At 37.7% G+C, this 22,098-nt stretch overlaps 1 pseudogene; it reads left to right on the top strand.

Moving 5' to 3' along the window:
* Positions 1-1,608: 1,608 nt before the first annotated feature.
* On the top strand, positions 1,609-20,156 carry LOC112084446 (annotated as a pseudogene).
* The last annotated feature ends 1,942 nt before the right edge of the window (positions 20,157-22,098 follow it).

Genomic DNA, 22,098 nt, shown 5'->3' with positions numbered 1-22,098 from the left:
ATAAGAGAGCTTAAAGCTAAAATTTTACTTTGCTTATAATATATATATATATATATATATATATATTTCTTCGCTAATTTTATTAATACTAAAACCATATAACAATCACGTCTGGTGTGATACATTACATGCATACTTTTACGTATAAATTTTATATAATACAAGAGAGATACAGCTATAGATATCAAAGTCAACCAAATCACTGAGGATATAGATGCCACAACCCGCAAGGCGGGCCTGGACATATAATTGAGTGTCTATAATTTTGTGGGTTTAGCAGATTATATCCGTTGCAGATTGTGAGTTTATTGGGTTAACCCGTTACAGTTTTGCGAATTTGCGGGTTTTGGTAAACTGCAAAAGACGAAACGTTTTTCACAAAACAAAGTTTTCTGCACCAAATTGGTTAAAGGAAGCTGGTGATGTCACCGCCACAGAACTCTACTACCATGAAATGGTGAAACGAAGATTAAAACCTAATTCTGTCACTTACGGCAACAGAATTGATGGGTTTTGCAAAAAACGAAACTTTGGCAAAGTCTTGAGGCTCTTTGAAAAATGGATTGTGATAAAGTTACACCATAAACTCCATATTTATTATTGTAAACATTTTTATTGAATCAAAACTGCCTTAAGGTGGATTTTTACACCATGAACTCCAATCAATTTGTCTATTTCATCATCATCAACTTTTCGATTTACCAAATTCAATTAAACTTTGAGGAACTCAAGAGGGTATCAATTTGGCTTCCTATGAGGTATGACAACTCTAAATTACAAAGTGGTGAAGTTTTATGTTATGCCATTGTCTTTTTTTCCAAATCGGCAAAAGCTTCACAACGTTAACTTCTTGCGGTTTTTATTTTTCCTTCTTCCATTAGGACCATTACTTGTATATTTTATTTGGGTTAAAACCTGTTACTTGCTTCTTCTTTAAAAAAAAAAAAATTGTATATTTGTTGAACTTGTGTATTTTCTGAACTCGTAAATTTGGAGAAGAACTAGACCTACAGAAATAACAAAACATCGAACTAAGATCTGAGCTTCTATATCAAAATGTAGCATCGAACATCATAATGTATACTTTTTGGTTTTTTCTCGACCTGCGGGTTGACCTACTGACCCGTAGGATAATGCAGAGCGGGCTTGAACATATTTCTCGTCCGCAACCCACGATAGGTCGGCCCGTGCAGTTCGCCAAAAAAAAACTGTAACGGTTGGGTTACTTGGATGCGGGCCGACCCATCTACATCTCTAATTGAGGATTTTGTAAAAATAAGCTAAAAATTATAAATTTAGATGCAAGACATCAATTAGAGTACTAGAAAAAAAGGCTCAATCGAGTCAAGATCTACACCAAATTTTAATAGAAAAGACGACTCAACATTAATCACCCAAAGCGAAAAAAAAAAACAAAAAAAATAGTAACACTCAAAACTAAATTAGCAGCACAGCAGATCAACGTAATTAAGGCCTATTAATTTGATGTTTTGGAAGATGTGATCTGGCAATCTTCTAACGATTTTAATAAATGTGCATAGTACATATATGGCATCACGATTCTCTATCTTATCTTCAAAAATTTAATATAGAGAGTGAGAGGGAGAGATGGAGAATAAGACTGAGGAGGTAGCTTCAACCATCAAAGTCTCATCCCTTCATTGCATCGATCATGCCAATTCTAATCTTCATCATCAGCTGTTTTGCTCAAGCAGGTGTGCCTCCATTTATTTATGTATTAAATATAATCATTATATACATTGATATGGTGTGGGTCATATTTAATCTAGGCATGTCTATTCTATGTCACCAACCACGGTATAAGCGAGAAGTTGAAAGACGAAGCTTTGGAGCAGAGCAAGAAGTTCTTTGCTCTTTCTTTGGAAGAGAAGATGAAAGTCTTGAGAAATAAAAAGTATCGAGGCCATTCACCACTCCATGATTAACTGTTAGATCCTAAAAATCAAGTTTGGGTTTCGTATCAGTTTTCACTTGCTTAGTCTAAAAATGTTGTTAATGTATGTTAAATAAGGGCTTAACATAGATTCTAATTCAAAATCGATAGGTAATGAATAGAGTGGTGTTGATATGTGAATATCGACAAGAGGTAAAACAGTACTTTTAGATCGGTAAATTCGGTTTTATTAGATCGAATCGAGAAAATACAACTGAGTTCGGTTATCAAGTTAATAATAACGAACTAAGACTTTATGAAACTAAGAATCTAGCGTGATGAGTTTTCAGTCTCTAAGTCTTCTCTGGAATATCTTGTGTTCTCTGGTGTCGATTCATCTTCCTTTATATATATCCTCTGAGTCGGTCATCGAGAGATCTTCAGCGATATGGGACCGAGAGGACTTTCCTTTTCTCTCGGTCCTTTTCCTTTTCTTGTAGTAGCTTCTTTTTTCCATTAGGAAACTTTCCTATTCTCGACCAAACTCGGGGAACTTCTCCATTCCTTCGAGAAGTCTCTCGCCGACATCGGTCTAACGGGCTAGTTCCGCCCAAAACTTTACTCGGCCCAGTCTTTCCGGTACATTCCTTCGTGAACCGGGCTTATATTATGCCGATCTCGGTTTGTACCGGAGAAAACCGGGGTGCGGTTTTCACCTCCAACAGTTAGCCCCCCCCCTCAGTTCGATGAAAGGGAATGACTTTTAGTCGAACTCATTTGATTCAAAGTAGGTCACAAAGCGAGCTCGGTAACTGTAATCGATTCGTATTCCGGACGTTTCACACCCTGTCTTCAATGAGGCGCGTGAATTTCAGGATCTTTGCGAAAATCGAGGAACCACGATCCCCACGATTCCCACTGTTTATAAAGGAAAAATTTTTCCTCACATTCATTACTCTCGTCCAAGCATATATAAGGTACGCTGCTCTCCCTTCTCTCTAGATTTTTGTTTCTCTCTCTAGTTTTTATTCGTAGTTCTCTCTCATTTCTTCAACTTCCGCCGCCGCAAACCCTCGATTTTCCCGATCAATCTTCAAATTTTCCGATCAATCTTCAATCTTTTCTGGTTGATCTTCAAACTGTTCTTCATTCTTCTTAGATCTCCTTCGAATCTACTTTTCCGAACTCAAAATGTCTTCCAGTTCTTCAATTAACTCTTCTTCTAATAAAATCCTTCCAGAAGATCGCCGCGAATCCTCGGAGCCGAGCTCTTCCTCTACAAATCCTCATTCAACGAACTCATCCAACAAAGAGAGTAATCCTCCGCAATTAATCCGCAAAAACTCCAGATCGGTCGGCGCGAGCAGTAGCCGATCTCGACCGTGAGTGGAGGCTACCGAACAACTGGCGACAGAGACTCGCGAAACGGAAGCTCGAACTGGGCCGAACGTCGATGGGCAAGATCACGAGATCGAAGAAATCGAGGAACTTGAAGAGGAAAATCAGGAGGGGAAAGCCACCGAGGCGGAAGTTGCCGAAGACAACCTCGAAGCAGTGAACCATGCCTCACCACCGCTTCCAAGACGAAGGGTCGTTCGTCCCAACAATGTTCCGTCTTCTTCTGTTTCTCCGGGTGCTGTTCGGGCCGTACTTGAAGAAAACGGGCTCTCGGGTCAAGTCATTTTCATAATTCCAGAAGCTGGAGATCGGCCGTGGGACGTCCCTGAGGGCTTCCTCTGCGTATACTTGACTTATTTCACGCAATGCGGGCTCTCGCTTCCGATCCCTTCTCGTCTCCTCGGGTACTGTAACCGGCGCGGCGTAGCTCTCACGCAGGTGATGCCGGCCTCGATAACGAACTATGTAGGGTTCGTTACTCTATGCGACGAGCTCGTCGAAATGCCATCCAGTCGGCTGTTCGAAGACCTATTTTCGGTCAACATCCACAAATCTAAGGAGTGGTTCTTCGCAGCGAACGCCAAGCCGAGGAAGAACATCGTCACTGGGGCTAAGCCTAGTAAATTCAATGACTGGGAATCCCTGTACTTCTTCCTTGAGATGAACGACCTCACAGTCAGTAATTCTGACATCCCGACTCAATCGGAGTGGAAGATTCCGATCGGTAGATTTATATGATCTCGTACTTAGTTAAATTCTTATTTTGCATTTGGCTAACTTTCTTTCGTTCTAACTTTCGCAGGTCGTCATCTCCCAAGTCTTCTTCTCAATTCCGGACTAACTTCCGAATTTGAAGCCGCTTTCAGTGAGCCCGGTAAACACCGTTGGCCCGAAGTTTGAGAAGAAATCCTTCAACGTCGAGCTAAGAAAGCAGGTTTGTCTATTGAGTTCGCCGTTACTTTCTTATTTTGAACTTATTCCGAACTCCCTCTTGATATATTTCCCTTGCAGGTTCCGTCCGAGAGCCAAAGCCGCCGAAGCCAAAGACTCGAGCTAAAAAACCTCGAGCTGCTCCAAGACGTAAAGCACCAAAACCGCAGGCTAAAAAACCTCGAACTGCAAGAATGCTTTCGTTGGACGAGATCCCAACTCTTTTCGACGAGGAGAAACCGAATGACGCGGACCCGACCCCCGTCCCTGCTGCTGAAATAACCGAGGAGCAGCCTGGAGAACTACCGCTTGCAGCGGGCTCACCTGACCATGCTGGTAAGAAAAAGCTGAAGAAGAAGAAGTCCTCGAAGAATACTAAGAGGATTGAAGACTCTTCTCGGGCGCATGATGCTCCTGCTGAGCTCGACCCACCGACGGCTGTGGCGTCGGACCTCGCTCTTTCTCAAGATCGAGCTGAGGCTTCTCATTCTCGAAAGAGACAAGCTGGAGACCGCGCCGAGGGTTCTCCAGAGCCAGAGCCAGCGAAGAGGGCGAAGGTCTGCTTTGACTATGATGAGGAGACTCCTTTCGAGGAGAACATCGATGCTTGTGCCGAGTTTTATCATAAAATCTCCTCTCAGGTCCCGAGCCTTCCGGCAGTTCCTGAGCTCCGTTTCCCCAATATGTACAAGGGGATCGCACGTACAACTGCCGTGGTAATTTCCTTACTTCTTTTCTTGATTTCAATATTTCTAAGTATGAGCTCTAACTCATGTTTCACCTTGTGCAGCTCGCCAGTCAGACCAATAACTTGGTCGCGGCGTATGAAGTCGCATTGTACGACGGGCAGGTCAGGGTCACCGAGCTTGAGGAGAGGGTCGCCAAAGCGGAAGAGCGCCTTGCTACCGAGCTCCAAATCAATGACACTCTCCACTCCTCGGTCGATCTGCTGAAGCAAGAGAGCGCGGAGTTGAAAGCGGTGAAAAGGGAGCTGACTGAGGCTCAGAACATGCTTGTTCAGGAGTTCGAGAAGGACCGAGAGCGGCTGAGGGACTTGGTGACCCACTGGAAGGGTCGAGCTAAGAGCGTTCACGCGAAGGCCTGCGAGCGCTTAGAGAAGGTCATCAGAAGCTTGGAAGACGCTGATCGAGCTCGTAAGCCGTACCTGGTGGTCAATCAGCTTACTGGAGTTCTCGGCTTCATCAAGCAGTTGAAGAAGAAGGGTTTATACGAGGTCCCACCTGAGATGATCGTTGACATCGAGGCGAAGCATGCTAAGGCTCTGGAAGACTTCCGTTCGGTTGACGCCTGCGTCCTTACGGAAGAAGACAAGCAGATGTCTCCGTTCGCGGAAGAGGATGATATTCCGGCCGTAAATGTGACCCAAAGCGCACAAGATCCTGCAAGGAGCGAGCAGTTTGGTTCGAACGAGGATATGCTCAATGCCGATCAAGCCGCAACCTCAAAGACCGCTTAGTCTTTTCCTGTTTTTTCTTTTTCTCGAACTTATTTGCCCTTTCATGGGTTATTTTATATGTAATATTTTATTTCCGAACCCTTGGTGGGTTCTTGAACTTATTTGCCTCTCGGGAGGCTTTTAATTATATGCTCGTTTCTTTTCTTCTTTCTCATCTTGATGACTTAGAAAAATCTTTCAAGTAGTAGATCGGTATCTAATTTGAACTTTGACTTTGTATCCTCTTCGCGATTTGTGATAATACCTAAGTACTTGATCGGTACATAGTAGATGATGTTTGAACATGATTTCATCTTTTGATAGCAAATTGCGATAATTCGGCTTACGTTTTGCGAGTGTTGAGAACTCGGCTTACAGTGTGAATCTGAGGAGTTTGGCTTATTGTGCGAGCATTTGAGCTCGGCTTGGGGAACCCAAGTGAACCGTGTCGTACTGGAAGAGTGAATTAATTCGAACTCCTGTAAACGCACGAAACGAGTTCAAGGTTTTTCTAAGTCGAACCTAAGTATGCGAGATGTGCTCGGCTTATTGTTCTTGGTGACTTAGAAATTTAATTGCGGGACTGGCCCCAGCTTTTGATATGTGGTTTTTACCACGGCACCATGTGGGTGCTTGCGAGACGGATCTTGGCTTTTTAAGTTTGCATTCATGTGGAATGCTATCGAACAACTGGCCAGGAAGTCGATGTAAGAACAAGGAGTTCGGTATCTTGTGATTTCCGAACTAAAACTTAGACGTTTTTAATAAAACTTTATTGATGTTATAGCTGGACTCGGTAACGAGCTGCCTACGTACCCTTTAAAGGGATCAAGCCATTCGTAGTTCTAAGTACAAAAGTGTTTTTTTTGCTCCGACTAAGTAGTTCGGAGGCCTTTTTTTTTTTGATCGTTCGTAACGAACTAATAGTAGTATCGTTTGAGATGCATTGAGTTTCAAGATCGCGGGATCGGAGTTCCGTCTAACTTCATGAGTTGATAAACGCCGGGCTTAACGACCTTCATTACTTGATATGGTCCTTCCCAGTTCGCGCCAAATTTTCCTGTGTTCTTTTCTTCTGTGTTTTGATAGACTTTTCGAAGTACGAGATCGCCATCTTCAAAGTGACGGCCTTTAACTTTCTTGTTGTAGTAACGAGCTGCCAGTTGTTGGTAGTTTTGTATCCGGAGTAATGCTCGTTCGCGATGTTCTTCGACTAAGTCGATTGTGTCGAGCATCATGTCGTTATTCGCGTCGGGTTGCTGGGTGAGCATGGTTCGGCGAATACTTGGGACGTTGAGTTCGGCTGGACACATAGCTTCTGTACCATATGCAACGAAGAATGGTGATTGACCGGTCGAACGTCGTGGTGTAGTTCGGTGAGACCACAAGACATCATCGAGTTCGTCCGCCCAAGTTCCTTTAGCGGTATCGAGTCGCTTTTTTAGACCATCAATAATGGTTTTGTTCGTGGCTTCGGCTTGCCCGTTTCCTTGCGGGTATCGCGGGATAGAGAAACTTAGTCGGATTTCCCACTTGCGCAAAAATCTGTGAAGATTATCGAAGTGAACTGGGTTCCGTTGTCTGTAACGATCTCGTACGGGACTCCGTGTCGGCACATGATAAATTTCCAGACGAACTTCTTGACATCGATTTCATGAATCTCTGGGTATGCCTCGGCTTCGACCCATTTGGTGAAGTAGTCCGTGACGACCAGAACGTATTGCTTCTGAGTCGTATATTGGCGAAAAGGACCGATGATGTCCATTGCCCAGCGCATGAAAGGATATGGTGCGGTCGAGGTCATCAAGAGCTCGGTAGGAAGGTTAATCATTAGGCCGTGTCGTTGGCACTTCTCGCAGCGTGCTGTATACTTTTCACAGTCAGACAGTATAGTAGGCCAGTAGTAGCCAGCTTTTTTTATCTTAAATGCCAAAGACCGAGCTCCGGAGTGATTCCCACCTTCTCCTTCATGAACTTTCTGCATTACTTCCATGATGTCGTTGCCGCGAACACAAGTCAAGAGTACATCGGACGCATCCCATATGAGAAGAGTGCCCTTAATGACCACATATCGAGCTGCTCGAGCCTTAAGGCGTCGAGCTGCCCATTTATCTGCGGGGCCGTTCCATCTCCAATGTAGCCCACAATTTCTAAGGTCCAATCTTCGGGCTCGTCTTTACCTTCGCATCGATATCGATTGGAATATGTTGGCCTTCGGACTCATCTTCGAGATCAGATCCGGTGTCATCTTGTTCGTCCAAGTTGGTGTTGAGATCGGTGACAACCTCTCTGGGATTCGTCTTTCGGGTGAGGGGTGGAGCGAGATTGGGTTGGGCTTCGTAATCACATCGTCGTGTAATGATGTTGCAGTTTGGAGCAGGCTCGATGCTTGGTCACTCGATTGCCGCGATTTGGATAGTTCGCCGAAGATCGGGATCAGAATTAGTCGCGAGGGCGGCTAAGGCGTCGGCGGTTGCATTCTCATCACGAGGTATCTTTGTAAGCTCGAAGGTTGAGAACCCCGAAGCAACATCCTTAAGGACTTTGAGGTACGCGTCCATGCGGTCATTCTTGGCCTCGTATTCGCCGTGAAATTGGTTAGCCACAAGTTGAGAGTCGCAGTAGGCGTGTACGTGCTCGGCACCAATATTTTTGGCAAGTCGTAGTCCGGCGATCAATGCTTCGTATTCGGCTTCATTGTTGGACGCCGGGAAGCCAAGGCGGAATGATTGTTCGATAACCTTTCCTTCGGGAGATTTGAGACGAATCCCGACGCCGGATCCTTTATGGGATGAGGAGCCATCGGCGTGGAGAATCCAAGGTTGTATGACGGGATTAGCTTCGACGAGCTCAGGTGGGAGTTCGACCAAGAAATCCTCCAGGACTTGAGACTTCGTTGCAGTTCTTCCTCGGTATTCGATGTCATACTCGCTAAGTTCGATGGCCCACTTGGCGAGTCGTCCGGATTGACTTGGGCTATGGAGGAAAGTGCGAAGAGGGTAGTCGGTTAGGACAACGATCGAGTGAGACTGGAAATACAGGCATAACTTCCTCGCGGAAGTAACCACGGCAAAGGCGAATTTCTCCAAGGTCGGGTAACGATACTCCGACCCATCAAGGGATTTACTTGTGTAGAAAATTGGCTTCTGTTCGCCACGATCTTCTCGAACAAGAACACTGCTGACCGCGAACTCCGAAATTGCAATGTAGAGATAAAGTGTCTCACCGGTTTCGGGTTTGGATAAGACTGGCGGCGTAGACAAGTATTTCTTTAGTTCGGCAAAAGCTTCTTCGCACTTCTCATTCCACTCGAGATGTTTGTTACCGCGAAGAAGTTGGTAGAAAGGTAAGCACTTGTCTGTCGATCTGGATATAAATCGATTCAGTGCTGCAATGCGTCCGGTGAGTCGCTGAACTTCGCGTTTGGTTGTCGTAGACGGGAGCTCGAGTATAGCTGCAATCTGTTTTGGATTAGCTTCAATGCCTCACCGTGTGACTATGTATCCGAGGAACTCTCCAGATGTTACGCCGAACATACACTTAGTGGGATTAAGCTTCATGCCATACTGTTCCAAAATATCGAAGCATGTGCGAAGATGACCGATGTGATCGGAAGCGACGAGCGATTTCACGAACATATCGTCAATGTAAACTTCCATAGTTCGCCCGAGCTGGCTTGCGAACATCCGATTCACCAGTCGTTGGTATGTTGCTCCAGCATTCTTCAGGCCAAAAGGCATGACCTTATAGCAGTATATGCCGTGGTCCATGATGAACGATGTCTTTTCCCGATCTTGCGGATGCATAAGAATCGGATTGTATCCGGAGAATGCATCCATAAACAAGAGTAGTTCGTTCCCAGCAGTTGCTTCCACGAGGCGGTCGATATGAGGCAAAGGAAAGCTATCTTTTGGACATGCCTTATTGAGATCGGTAAAGTCGACGCAAATCCTCCATTTGCCGTTCTTTTTCTTAACGACTACGGGATTTGCTAACCAATCAGGATATTTGACCTCAGTAATAGATCCTGCTTTAAGCAACCGCTCGACCTCGTCATTGACGGCTTGTTCCTTCTCTGGTCAGAGCTTTCGGCGTTTCTGTTTGATCGGTTTGTATGTTTGATCGATGTTAAGCTCGTGACACGCGATCTGTGGGTCAATCCCGGGCATATCTTCTACTGACCATGCAAAGGTTGACGAATGCTGTTTCAGAAAATGGATGAGTGGCTCGCGGATGTGTGGGTCGAGTTCGGCGCCGATTCCGACTTGACGCTCTGGCATCAGTTCGTCGATGCAAACTTGAACGATCGACTCCTGCTTAGGTTTTCTCTGCTAGACAACGAGCTTCTTCGTCGGTCCTAACAAACTGATGACACAAGCTTGGTTCGCCAAAAGAAGTTTGCATTCGTTTATGTAGCATGATCGAGCGACGGCTTGGTTTCCACGGAGAGTGTAAACACCGTCGAGAGTCGGGAACTTCAGGCATTGATGGTACATCGAGGCGACCGCCTTCATTGCGTGTAACCAAGGCGTACCGAGAATAGCGTTGTAGATCGCCGGTTTGTCGAGGATGAGGAACTGGATAATCTTTGCGACTCCACCGAGGTAGATCGGGATGTTGACCATGCTAACCGTCATGCAGCATTCTCCATCGAAACCTGTAAGTGGCTCGATAAAAGGCTCAATCCTATCTGATGATAAATCGAGCTGATCAAGTGCTTCCTTGAAGATAATGTTGACCGAACTGCCTGTATCGACCAGAATGCGGCTAACTTCGACGTCGTCGAGAAGTAGTTCGACGACGAGGGCGTCGTTATGCGGTTTATGCAACCCGATTGTGTCGGCCTCGGTAAATACCAAAGGCGTTCCCTTCGGCGAATCTTGTGGGACTCTGGACGCGCTGGCGGCCTGTCGACTGTATTCTTTGATAGCTCGAACCGAATAGCTGCAAGCCTCGATGGCTCCCATTATCATGTTGACGCGTTTCCTTGCTTTGGGAGCATGGTTCTCTTGTGCTCGGTCGTCGCGATTGCGTTTCTGTTGTTCGGGTAACGCAGGCGGATTCGGTGGCGGTGGTGGTAACGCCGGTAAAGTTGGTAACGTCGGTAAAGCTGGTGGAGTTGGTGGATCCTTAGTGATGGCGTTCTCGAGCTGTGCGTTATTTGGTCAAGGCATGTTTGAACGACAGAGATCGTCAATCGAGGTCTGTCCGCTGTTCCTGGGCCCCTTTCGGTATTGCCCGAGTAGGTATTCTCGCAGGTGTCTGCATTCTTCGGTGCTATGTCCTCTACGGTTATGGAATTCGCAGAACAAGGACTCGTCCTGATCTTCTTCACCGCGGACCCATTTATTGTTCCACTGTTTGGTCGGTTGTTGGATCGCATTAGCGTAGAACTTCTTACGATTCTCGTACCCTCGACCGTATCCTGACTGTGGTTCATTAGTTGTTGTTTTCGAACGTTCGGCTTGCTTTGTCGAATAACTCTGCTCATAAGCGGCTTCTTCTTCTTCTTCGGCAATGTAAGTATTAGCTCGGTGTAGTGCGTCTTCTAACGTCTGTGGAGGGTTGTGCGTGATCGCGCTTCGGAAACTAGTCTTTATCCGAGCTCCTTTCTGAAGGCATAAGAGTGCGGCTTCATCGCTGATCGTACAATTAGCGACAATCGTTTTAAAGCGCTGGATGAAATCGCGAAGGCTCTCGCTTGGTCCTTGGACTATTGGTCAGAGTTCGGAGTTCTTGGTGTTCTGTCCAATGAACATGGAGAAGTGTTTGACGAAGGCTGTCGTCAACTCCTTATAGTTATCGATTGAGTTAGCTTCGAGTCGCGAGAACCAGTCGAGAGCTACTCCTCCCAGACTTTCCACAAACAGTTGGCACTGAACTGCGTCTCTTTCCTCGGCGGATTTGAACTGGTATCGATTCATACAGATGCCGAATGATGTCAAGAAGTGTCGGGGGTCAGTATTGCCTTCATAGATCTTTATCTTCAGTTTCTCCATGTGTTTGACCGGCGTTCCTGCTATGCGCGGTGTGAATGGTGTCTTTTGTGTTTCTTGAATAACGCGCTCGATCTCCGGAGCTGCGCTTGTTGCCTGATGTATTTTCGAGGTGATCTCACGAAGTTGTGCCTTCATTGCTTCGAACTCGGCGTCGCGACTTAGGTCCGGCGCTGGTGCGTTCGCTGACCCGACTGCGGTAGACCTCATAGTTCCGGCTGGGTCTCCGTCAGTATTGAGATCGTCGATGATGTTCCGAACTCGAAGGGGAGTTCATGCCTGACTGAGTTCGGCGATTTGCTGCCATCTGGCTGAAACGTTCCTCGCTTCTTTTGTTAATAGCCTCAAATTGGGCGTTGAACACTTGGAGCAGCAATTCGGTTCCATAACCTCCTACGGCTGCGGGGGTTTGGCCGGCTACGGTTCAAGTGTTTTCCCCAGGAGTTCCTCCTCCCTGTTCCGCTGGGACGTTCGCGTTTTCTCCACCGAGAGGGTTTCCTTCCTCGTGAATGTTTGTTTGATCCGTCATTGCTGATTCGGTCTATCCGAAATCCGATCTAAGACTGAAAATTCTGTTTAGGCCCCCTACCTGGCGCGCCAATTGTTGATATGTGAATATCGACAAGGGGTAAAACAGTACTTTTAGATCGGTAAACTCGGTTTTATTAGATCGAATCGAGAAAATACAACTGAGTTCGGTTATCAAGTTAATAATAACGAACTAAGACTTTATGAAACTAAGAATCTAGCGTGATGAGTTCTCAGTCTCTAAGTCTTCTCTGGAATATCTTGTGTTCTCTGGTGTCGATTCATCTTCCTTTATATATATCCTCTGAGTCGGTCATCGAGAGCATCTTCAGCGATATGGGACCGAGAGGACTTTCCTTTTCTCTCGGTCCTTTTCCTTTTCTTGTAGTAGTTTCTTTTTTCCATTAGGAAACTTTCCTATTCTCGACCGAACTCGGGGAACTTCTCCATTCCTTCGAGAAGTCTCTCGCCGACCTCGGTCTAACGGGTTACGTTCGGCCCAAAACTTTACTCGGCCCAGTTTTCCCAGTACATTCCTTCGTGAACCGGACTTACATTACGCCGATCTCGATTTGTACCGGAGAAAACCGAGATGCGGTTTTCACCTCCAACAATTGGCATAGATCCCTTATTTAATAGTTCACAAATTCTCCAGCTACCAATATGAGACTTTCACTAAGAATGTATTTCACTCTTGTTGTAACTTCATGGGTTCTAGGAGATTACAAAGAGGGCTTTACCATTGGAACCGAAGATCCCATAGATGGTCCCTAAATTTGGTGTAGATGTTATGCCCGGATGGCGGGCGACCATGGAGAAGTATTATAAAGAAGCATTGTAATTCTCAAAGTTTTTTGTATCTTAGAATTTTGTTAATACCCAATGATTAACGGAAGAAATGATTAAGTAAACATGTAGGATTTGCTTGGTAATCACTCTTACTTTTATTTTTTATTGTAGGTTTTTGGCATTAAAAACACTACAAGAAAACATCACATATTCTTACCAGATATTTCATCAGAAAATCATAGGAAACCGGCTTTTCCTACCAATTTCCTACCAAATATTTTTGTAGGTTCTATGCCGTCGGAAATTTTCAAAGGTAGAAAAATCGTAGGAAATTTCCTACGAAAATTTTGGTAGGAAAATTTTGGCGGTAGAATATTCGTAGGAAAATACCTACCAAATTACTTCTACCTTTCTACGAAATATTCCTATCATTTTCTGACCACTTGCCAGATTTTATAAAAAATAAAATTAATTTTATAAATTAAAAAATTAAATTAATTTTAGAAATTAAATTTAAAATAAACGATGAATTAACTATTAATTTGATTATTAATATATATATATATAAAAACAAATTAATTAAAGGAGAGATGAAAATCTTATTTATAGAGCAGCTTCATCATCCAAATTGTTTCCGACCATCGATGTGGGACAAAACCAAAGTTGAAATGTTCCTACAAAATTCTTACGATTTTCTTACACTTAATATTTCGTCAGAAATTGGTAGGAAATTTCTTACGAAATACTTACCAGTATAATGGTCAATTGTATCCTACGACTTTCCTTTCAAATTTTGACCGCATGGTAGGTTATTGGTAGGAAATATCCTTTGAAATTTCGACAAAATTTTTGGTAGGAAATTTCCTACCAATTTCTTATCACTTTTACTTTTTGTCAAAATTATGTAGAAAATTGGTTATAAAAATTTCTTACCAAAAATTTTGTCAAAATTTTCATAGGAATATGAGATGTTTTCTTGTTGTGAAAGTTTTATTGTAAAAGCTGTAGAAATTAATTGTTATGTTTTAAATTATAAATAATTTTTTCTTAGTTAAACATATAATTTTCCAGATTTAAATCTTGTTGCTAACATTAATAAATTATTAAAATACTTATATTAGCATATGTAATCAATACAAAAAAGTAAAATAATCTAAAATAATTGAAATTTTTTAGAAATATGGAAAAAAGGCTGAAAAATATAATATTTAATCAATTAAATTTAGTTCGTAATTATTTATATATAAATGTACAAAGTCTTTTTAATGATTTTGGGAAAAGAAAAAATAGAAAAGAGATTAAATGTAATTATTTTATTAATTTATTTATATAAAAGCTCCTTTTACATAACTTTTAGAATTCATGACTAAAAGGAAAATGTCTGGCTTTTAAAACTTTAAAATTTAAAAAATTTATAAAGTCTGTTTGGTAAAAAAATGACTTTTAAAACTGTGAAATGCGTTAAAAAGCCTCAACAGTTTACGGGGTTGCTTGGTATGGACTTTTGCTTTAAACTTCTACTTAAAAAAAAACTGTAAAACCTTTTGATTTATAAATAAAAATTATAACTTTAAAAAACTAAAAGCTTGTTTAACATAGCTTTTAAAAAAAAAAAGGAATTTGAAGAGTAAAAAAATAAAAATGGGCAGTTAAAGACTGTAGAGAAAAAAAAAAGTAAAAGTATGCTTGGTAAAAGTTTGACTTTAAAAACTTTAAAAAATAATAAAATCTTTACAGTCAAACACCAAGCAGCCCTTAACACCAAGCAGCCCTTACGCCTAGTAAGCCCAACAGATATCAGTAATTTACTAATTTTTGCTTTTTTTTTCTTGTAAATATGAGTGATTTTAAAAACTGTGAAATAGGTTAAAAAGTCTTTATAGTCTACCCAAAGTAAGCCCAACGGGTAACAGTCATTTACTAATTTTCACTTTATTTCTCCTTGTAAATATGGGTATTAATTAGGCTATATACACGTTGTGTTTGCAAGGTAACAGCTTAGTCATGAAAATAAACTAACGTCAAGGTATATCTAGAATTGCCAACTCCAATATCAAGTCAAACATTAATTTATGGATATCCATCTTAAAATCAATTTACATTAATAAATTAATTAAAATTAGTAAATAAATAATTGGATGATTCTTTGTTTCTTAAAACTAAACTAGATTTTAACCCCGTGCGTCCGCACAAAAATTTTTTATTTTTTATTTCTAATATAAGTTGCATTTATTTTTTTGTTTAGATAAATTTGTTTTTGTTATCTATTTTTTTGAATCAAAAAATTGTTATCATGTTTTAATTTTAAACAGTAAAAATTTGTATATTAGTAAAATATGCGTTAATTAAGTATACATTGATTTAATGTTAATTATAAATTTTGTTATTATGTAAATATTAGATTACATATAAACAATCTATATATCTATGAATTTGCTAACTCGTCCGTTTAGTTGTCTTAAATCATTTTTAATATCTTCATGTTTTGACAAACTAACTCATATAAGACTATAATTATAAATGTATAACCCTATAAATATTTACTAATATTGAATATCTGGACCAATTGATTATGAAAAAATATAATAAGATATTTATTTACTATTTGTGCTATTACAAAAAAAAAATAGTTAACCTGTTAGTTTAATTGTCTCAAATCATCTTAATATCTTACATGTTTTAATAAATTACCTCGTAGACCTTAAATATATATATATATAACTCTAATCAGCTCGATCATATTATTGTATAATATAAATATTTATTAATCTAAAATAGTTGATATTTTAGACCGACTGATTATGATAAAATACGATAAAATATTTATTTACTATGTATTTTTATGAAAATATTATTTAAATTAAAAATTTAAATTAAATCTAATATGTATTTAAGGAATTCTAAAGTATTAAAATTATTATCTAAATTTTCGTAATAAAATTTAATTATATTTCTTTTTTACTTTTTTGAATTTAAATTAAATTGAATGCAGATTTTTGTAATTAAATTTAACTATCATAAATTTTCAATAATTTGAAATTTAAATTAAAGATGACCTAGAATTTAGGAAATCTAAAAATATCTAAATTAATAACTAATTTTTGGAAATTAAATAGAAATATAAAATAAAATATCATAAAAAATTTTGGGAGTGTTTGGAAGCAAGCACTAAAAGTGCTTCTGTTTTAATATAATAGATCCCTTTTACACTTTTCGAACTGTGTAGTTTATTTTTCTTTTTGAAATTAAAAACTTATTATGCATGATCAGGAGGGTTTTCAAGTCTATTGCGAGGATAATGGCGGCTTTGGTGCTCTGACTTGGATGCGGATTACTTGGAAACAACGGCGATGCTCCGAAATCCAATCGCAGATATGATCAATTTCCCTATGAAGGTAATGTATCTTCTTAACTGCATTAGCTTTGTATGTCTGCCTATACTCATCATCACTAGTAATCTTCTTTCATTTTGCTTCTCTTTTTAGGGATTTATGATCCCTCGAAAGGAATATATGCATGTGGAGCACAGTCTCTCTTAGCAACTGATGATGTAATGGAACTTCAGGTATGGCATTGTTTCTGCTAGTCTTAGAGCATGTTCAATGCTAGAACTCCATGATGAGTTTTTAGTTAATTTTTAATTATTAAATTTAAGTTAAGAATCCGTGTTAAAAAAACTTATGTTTTCTATGTTTCAATGGTAGAATCCCATTAAGAGTTCTTTAAAAAAATTAACAATTTTATTTTATTTTAAATTAGTGAATTTTTTCGTGCCTTGCGCGGACTAATATTCATTTGTTTTGTTTGTTAAATTTTCTTATATTTTAATGTTTTATTAAACTTTTTTATTTTATTAAATTTAAAAAACGGTTGTTGACAGCGAAAAAAGTAAAACGATATGTAATGATTTATATAAGGCTATATAGTACATGTTAATACTTGTTTAGAAAAACATTAGTATATGTTTACCTGATGACTCCATGAGTTTTTAGTTAGAACGAAGAAGAAGAAAGATGTTAGACAATTTTAAAAGTTGTGAGAGAATTAGAGAAAAATAGTTGATATTTATACTAAATCATAAAAAAATCGGAAATCCTATAAACATTAGCGATATTCCATTAGTTAGAGATGATTTTCTTTTTTTTTAAACGACATTCTATTAGTTATATATATATATATATTTTTTTTTTAACTTTTTGTTAGATTTTTTATTAAATTTTGGGTTTTTTTTAAAAGATATTACATTACTTTTTAAATATATTCCAATTTTTGTTTCTTTTAAGATTTTTGTTAATTTTTTTCTAAATTTTGGAAACATAAAAATGGTAATTACTAAGAGATATAGATTCCATTTTTTGTGTATTTTTTGAAAAAAAAAATTTTGTGTTTTCTTTTAAAATGTTTTCGTTAATTGTTTTCTAAATTTCGGTTTTATAAAAAATTAAAAAAAGTTTGATTGACTAAAGAACTAAGCATTAATCTATTATAATTTAGACCGGTTTGTTTTAAGTTTTTTTTTACACATCATCAGATAAGAACCAATAAAAAATGGCATGTAATTGCAAAATGGGGCTTAACGGTTTTTTTGCAGCCAAACTCATTCTGGAGCTGGCACATAAGCGAAAAGCCATGAAACTCGCTGTGAGCGCGATACGTAAGCAAATCACTACACAAATAGTAGTTTGGATTCATTTGTTTTTTATTCTTGAGTATATTTGTTTGTTAGATTTTCTTGCATTTTAATGTTAGAAGACATGATCGTGAATACAGTATAAAATATAAGAGAGTAAATAAAAACATAGGAATATCCAAATAATCTATATACTTATTTGATTTTGATCACTGTTTTATGTGTTTTAAACATCACAAATACCGTCATTCCATCAGTTATATATATATATATATTTTTTTTTTTTTTTAATTTCAGTTTTTTTTTTTGAAACGACATTCAATTATTTTTTAAATAGTTTTTATTTTTTGTTTCTTTTAACATTGTTGTTAAATTTTTTCTAAATTTCGAAACATAAGAAATGGTAAACATTAAGAGATATAGATTCCATTTTTTTATAAAAAAAAAAACGTTTTTGTTAAAAAAAATTAAAATTTCGGTTATGTATAATTTAAAAACGGTTTGATTGACTATGAAATTAAATATTAAACCATAATAATTTAGACCGGTTTGTTTTAAGTTTGTTTTACACATCACAGATAAGAACCAATAAAAAAATAACATGTAATTGCAAAATAAGGTTAAACAGTCTTTTTATAGTCAAAATTCATTTTAGAGCTGACACGTAAGCGAAAAGCTGTGAACGCTGTGAGCGCGACACATAAGCAAATCAATACACAAATAAGTATATAGATAGAGTTTGATCGGAAAAAAAAAAAGAAGAAAGAATTGGTGTTCTTCTTATTCAATGGCAGATATTTGGTCGGGTTTTAGATATAGGGGCTTACTAGGTGAGTTTGAAGTACAAGAATTATTAATATGGCCAAGACCAAAGCGATGATAATGGCTCCAATGGTCCATTTGCTCCAAGCAAATTTTGATCGGGGAAGAAAGAGAGAAGAAAGAAAGAATTTTTTTCTCAATATTTCTATCCAATCACCTCATAACACGTGGATCTTAAGAATCGGTTCTTAAAGATTCTAAATAAGATTTGGTTTAGATAAAGTATTAGTATACATTATTTTAATCCTAAAATTAGCTAAGAATCCTTCCTAAGATTCCTAAGATACCTGATAATCATCGTCTTATCTCATATTCCTTTCATATCAAAATATAAGATGTTTTAGGTAAAAATATGAAATTTGAGAAAGGAAACAAATCATAAACAAAATATCATTGAAGAATTAGTTAAAAATATAATTCAATCAATCATGAAAAACAGCTGTAAAAGTCAGACAGCCAAAAATATCAAAGAACACCAAAATTTTCATTGAAACTTATAAAACATCTTGTAAAAAAAAAGAAAAAATTATACGTATTATATTGTGGAACAGATGGAGTGTTACTTTTGATGCAAGCGGTAAGTTATGAAATTTGCTAAAATCTAATTATAAATATGTAGAAAGAGACGCAAAGCCTCAAAAACGGGAATACTTTTTGGGACTGTCAAATTTTATTAATTTAGCGAGTTATTAATTTATAAAGAGATAAATTTGTCTAAAATTTAAATTTGGGACCAAATAAATTTATTAATTAATCAAATTTATTAATTTATCAAATATTAATTTATAGAATTTCTACTGTAATATAAGATATAATTATATTGAAGTTTTGTGCCAAAAAATTTACATTTTCAAAAAGAAGTGGGTAGTTTAGGAAATTTGTTCTGGAATATGATGGCTATAAGAATATAAGCAACATTTAATTCACTAGAGATGTAATTTTAAGGTTTTCAGGATTTTGACTCTTGTACATAGTTCTCTCTAATAGTAAAAAAATAAAGATATACACACAAAGAATAACCTTTTTTTTTTAACATCTATTTTCATTTATATATAAAATTCCAGATTACACAGAAAGTACAAAAATAAAAAATACATATGTTTACAAAACAATAAAATAAACGAAATAACAATGACGATGCCTGTCGAATTTGTTCTCGTTCTTGCAGTCGAACTGATGCGAACTTCATTTTTGGTTGTCAGCATAACCAATTTAAACACAATCTCCTCATGTTGTATTACATTGACCAACTCCCAAATTAGATCTAAAGATATTCTTTTATTCAGAATCCAATGTACTGATTCTTTCAAAAGAAATAGAATTTGAGATTGCCAATTTTCAACGATTGTACGAATATCGCCATACAACAAAGATGTTACATCTTCAACTCCTACATGTTGTTCCTTCCTTGGTAGTTTCCATTTTCCCGGATCCCATATCCTCCGACCAATGCACCAACACGTTCTTCGAAGAAAATTGAAGAAGCAGTAGTAAAATTGAAGAAGATATTGGATTTTTAAATTAGAGTGTAGATCACAAATCGATCCCATGATTCCAATATATAGGACATAACTGAAACTGTTATATCCGATGGTTTCATCGCAGCGTGGTGAAAGTCCGGCTACGGAGATGAAGAACGCAGGGATGGAATCACTACACTCCAGACCAGTGTCAGATTTGGGAAAAACCGCTCCCTGGAAAAGAAACGGTTGAGATTGGAAGAGCAATTGGATAGAAACGGATAATTGCTCTAAAAATTGCGCAGATCACCATCAGATAGAAACTGTAATGAAGAAGAATAAAGCATATCCAGTAATAATCATTTTGGAAAAGAAGAATAAGAAGTTAAAGATGAGAAATCAGAATCACCATTCTCATCGCCAGAGAGAGACGGTTAATTCGTCCATACACAAAAGAATAACCTTATTCCTATTTTTCATTAATTTTTGTTTATTTTTTATTTGTTTCTATTTATACCAGGTTGTTATATTTTTTATTTCATACTTCTTAATAGTGATTAGAATAGTTCGTAAATATGAATAGCTAAATACCTAAGATGACACAAAATTAGTTTTATATGAGTAGATAAATATATATATATATATATATATATTCAATATTTATTTTTCAAAATTATATCAAATGTTGATGTGAAAACATTTTGAAACGAGATTATGTGTTATACATATAATATGAAGTAAAACCAGAGTTCGTTTTTCTTTGTTGTCAAAATCTGTGTATCACCTCCTTTCCGTAAACCTACTTTGATGATCGGGCCAAAAAATGTGTTTTCCAACTTACTGAATAAGGAATCAGTGAGTATGCCTTTAAGAATTTACAAGTAAGAAAATGTCGAATAGTTATTGACTGTTCCCAACTTCTTGCCATTTTGTCCTATCTGGTATTTAGTAGAGGCAAATTTAATCTTTGTTGGAGTGAACTCAGTCATTAAATTGTGTTCAGCTTGGTCCATTATGCACCTGCCATCATTTATTAAGCACTTAATCAGCTATAAGTTTCAAGAAATATATATATATATTTATTTATTTATATATATGTGATATTTTTGTTGAATATGATAGTTAAAATAATATATACACTAGTTGATTAATGAGATTAGTCTTTTTGGTCAAAGAATTATAGTATGGAGGGTTAGATTTGAAATTTCATCTTCCTCATTCTGAAAACTTCGATCATGAAGATAGTGATATTGATACCAAGGTCAAAGAATTTCATCGACCTGCACTAAAACTGCACTAAAACTTGTTCAAATCTAAGGAAAGGTGGTCATATTATTAGGTAACAAACTTTAGTGTTCTTACGATTTGCTGTGTTATTGGCATATTAGATTATGTGTTATGAAATTAAAGTAAATGTGAATTAAATTATGATAAAAAGATTATGTGAATATTCGATCTCTAGTTGATTTTTTTTTAGTGTTACGAGGTTACATTGATTATGATTAGAGAGACTAAGAAAAAGATTTTGGTACGACATTTTGGTAATTTGTGTTTATTTGAATTTAATAATATGATAATTGTTTCTGTGTTTTGAAATTATATTATGATTAGAGCTACTTCAAGGTGACTTAGTGAGAGTGCATCTCTTTATTATTGGTGGACTCCAGCGATATAGTGATAGTTGGCCTGATTATTGGTTGGTTGTAAGAAGAAAAGTGGTTATCGTAAAAAATATTATGTGTATCCAGCTTCTTAATCTAAAAGAATAATCTAGAATCCAATGAACCAATTGATTTAACCGGTTGATCTGGTTTACCGGATTTTAGTGAAATCAATCCAATGATCTTTTAATTGAACTGGATTGGTGCCCAAGCACATAACAATTGGTCCAACCGGGTTTATTGCGTTGGTTTTCTAACAAACATTTTTTTGTTTTTTAAATTAAAATCTTTCGATTGAGATCCATCAAAGTAAAAAAAAAACAGTAAACTGAATTAAAAGAAGAGTTGGATCAGGTGGTCCGTAGGCAGTGGCAGAGGGAGCATGCTGAGAGGAAGGGCAATTGACCTAGGTAAAATTTAAAAATTTTTATAAATATTTATATTTTTATATAAAAAATAGATATAATATTAATAATTTAACTAAATGATCCTATAAAATTTGTTCAGAATACATTATAAATTAAAATTGACCCC

This window comes from Eutrema salsugineum, unplaced genomic scaffold (assembly GCF_000478725.1).
Source record: "Eutrema salsugineum unplaced genomic scaffold, Eutsalg1_0 scaffold_4, whole genome shotgun sequence".
In the NCBI taxonomy this organism is placed as follows: Eukaryota; Viridiplantae; Streptophyta; class Magnoliopsida; order Brassicales; family Brassicaceae; genus Eutrema; species Eutrema salsugineum.
The sequence above is the reverse complement of the archived record's forward strand: the minus strand, read 5'-3'. Positions and strand labels throughout refer to the sequence as shown.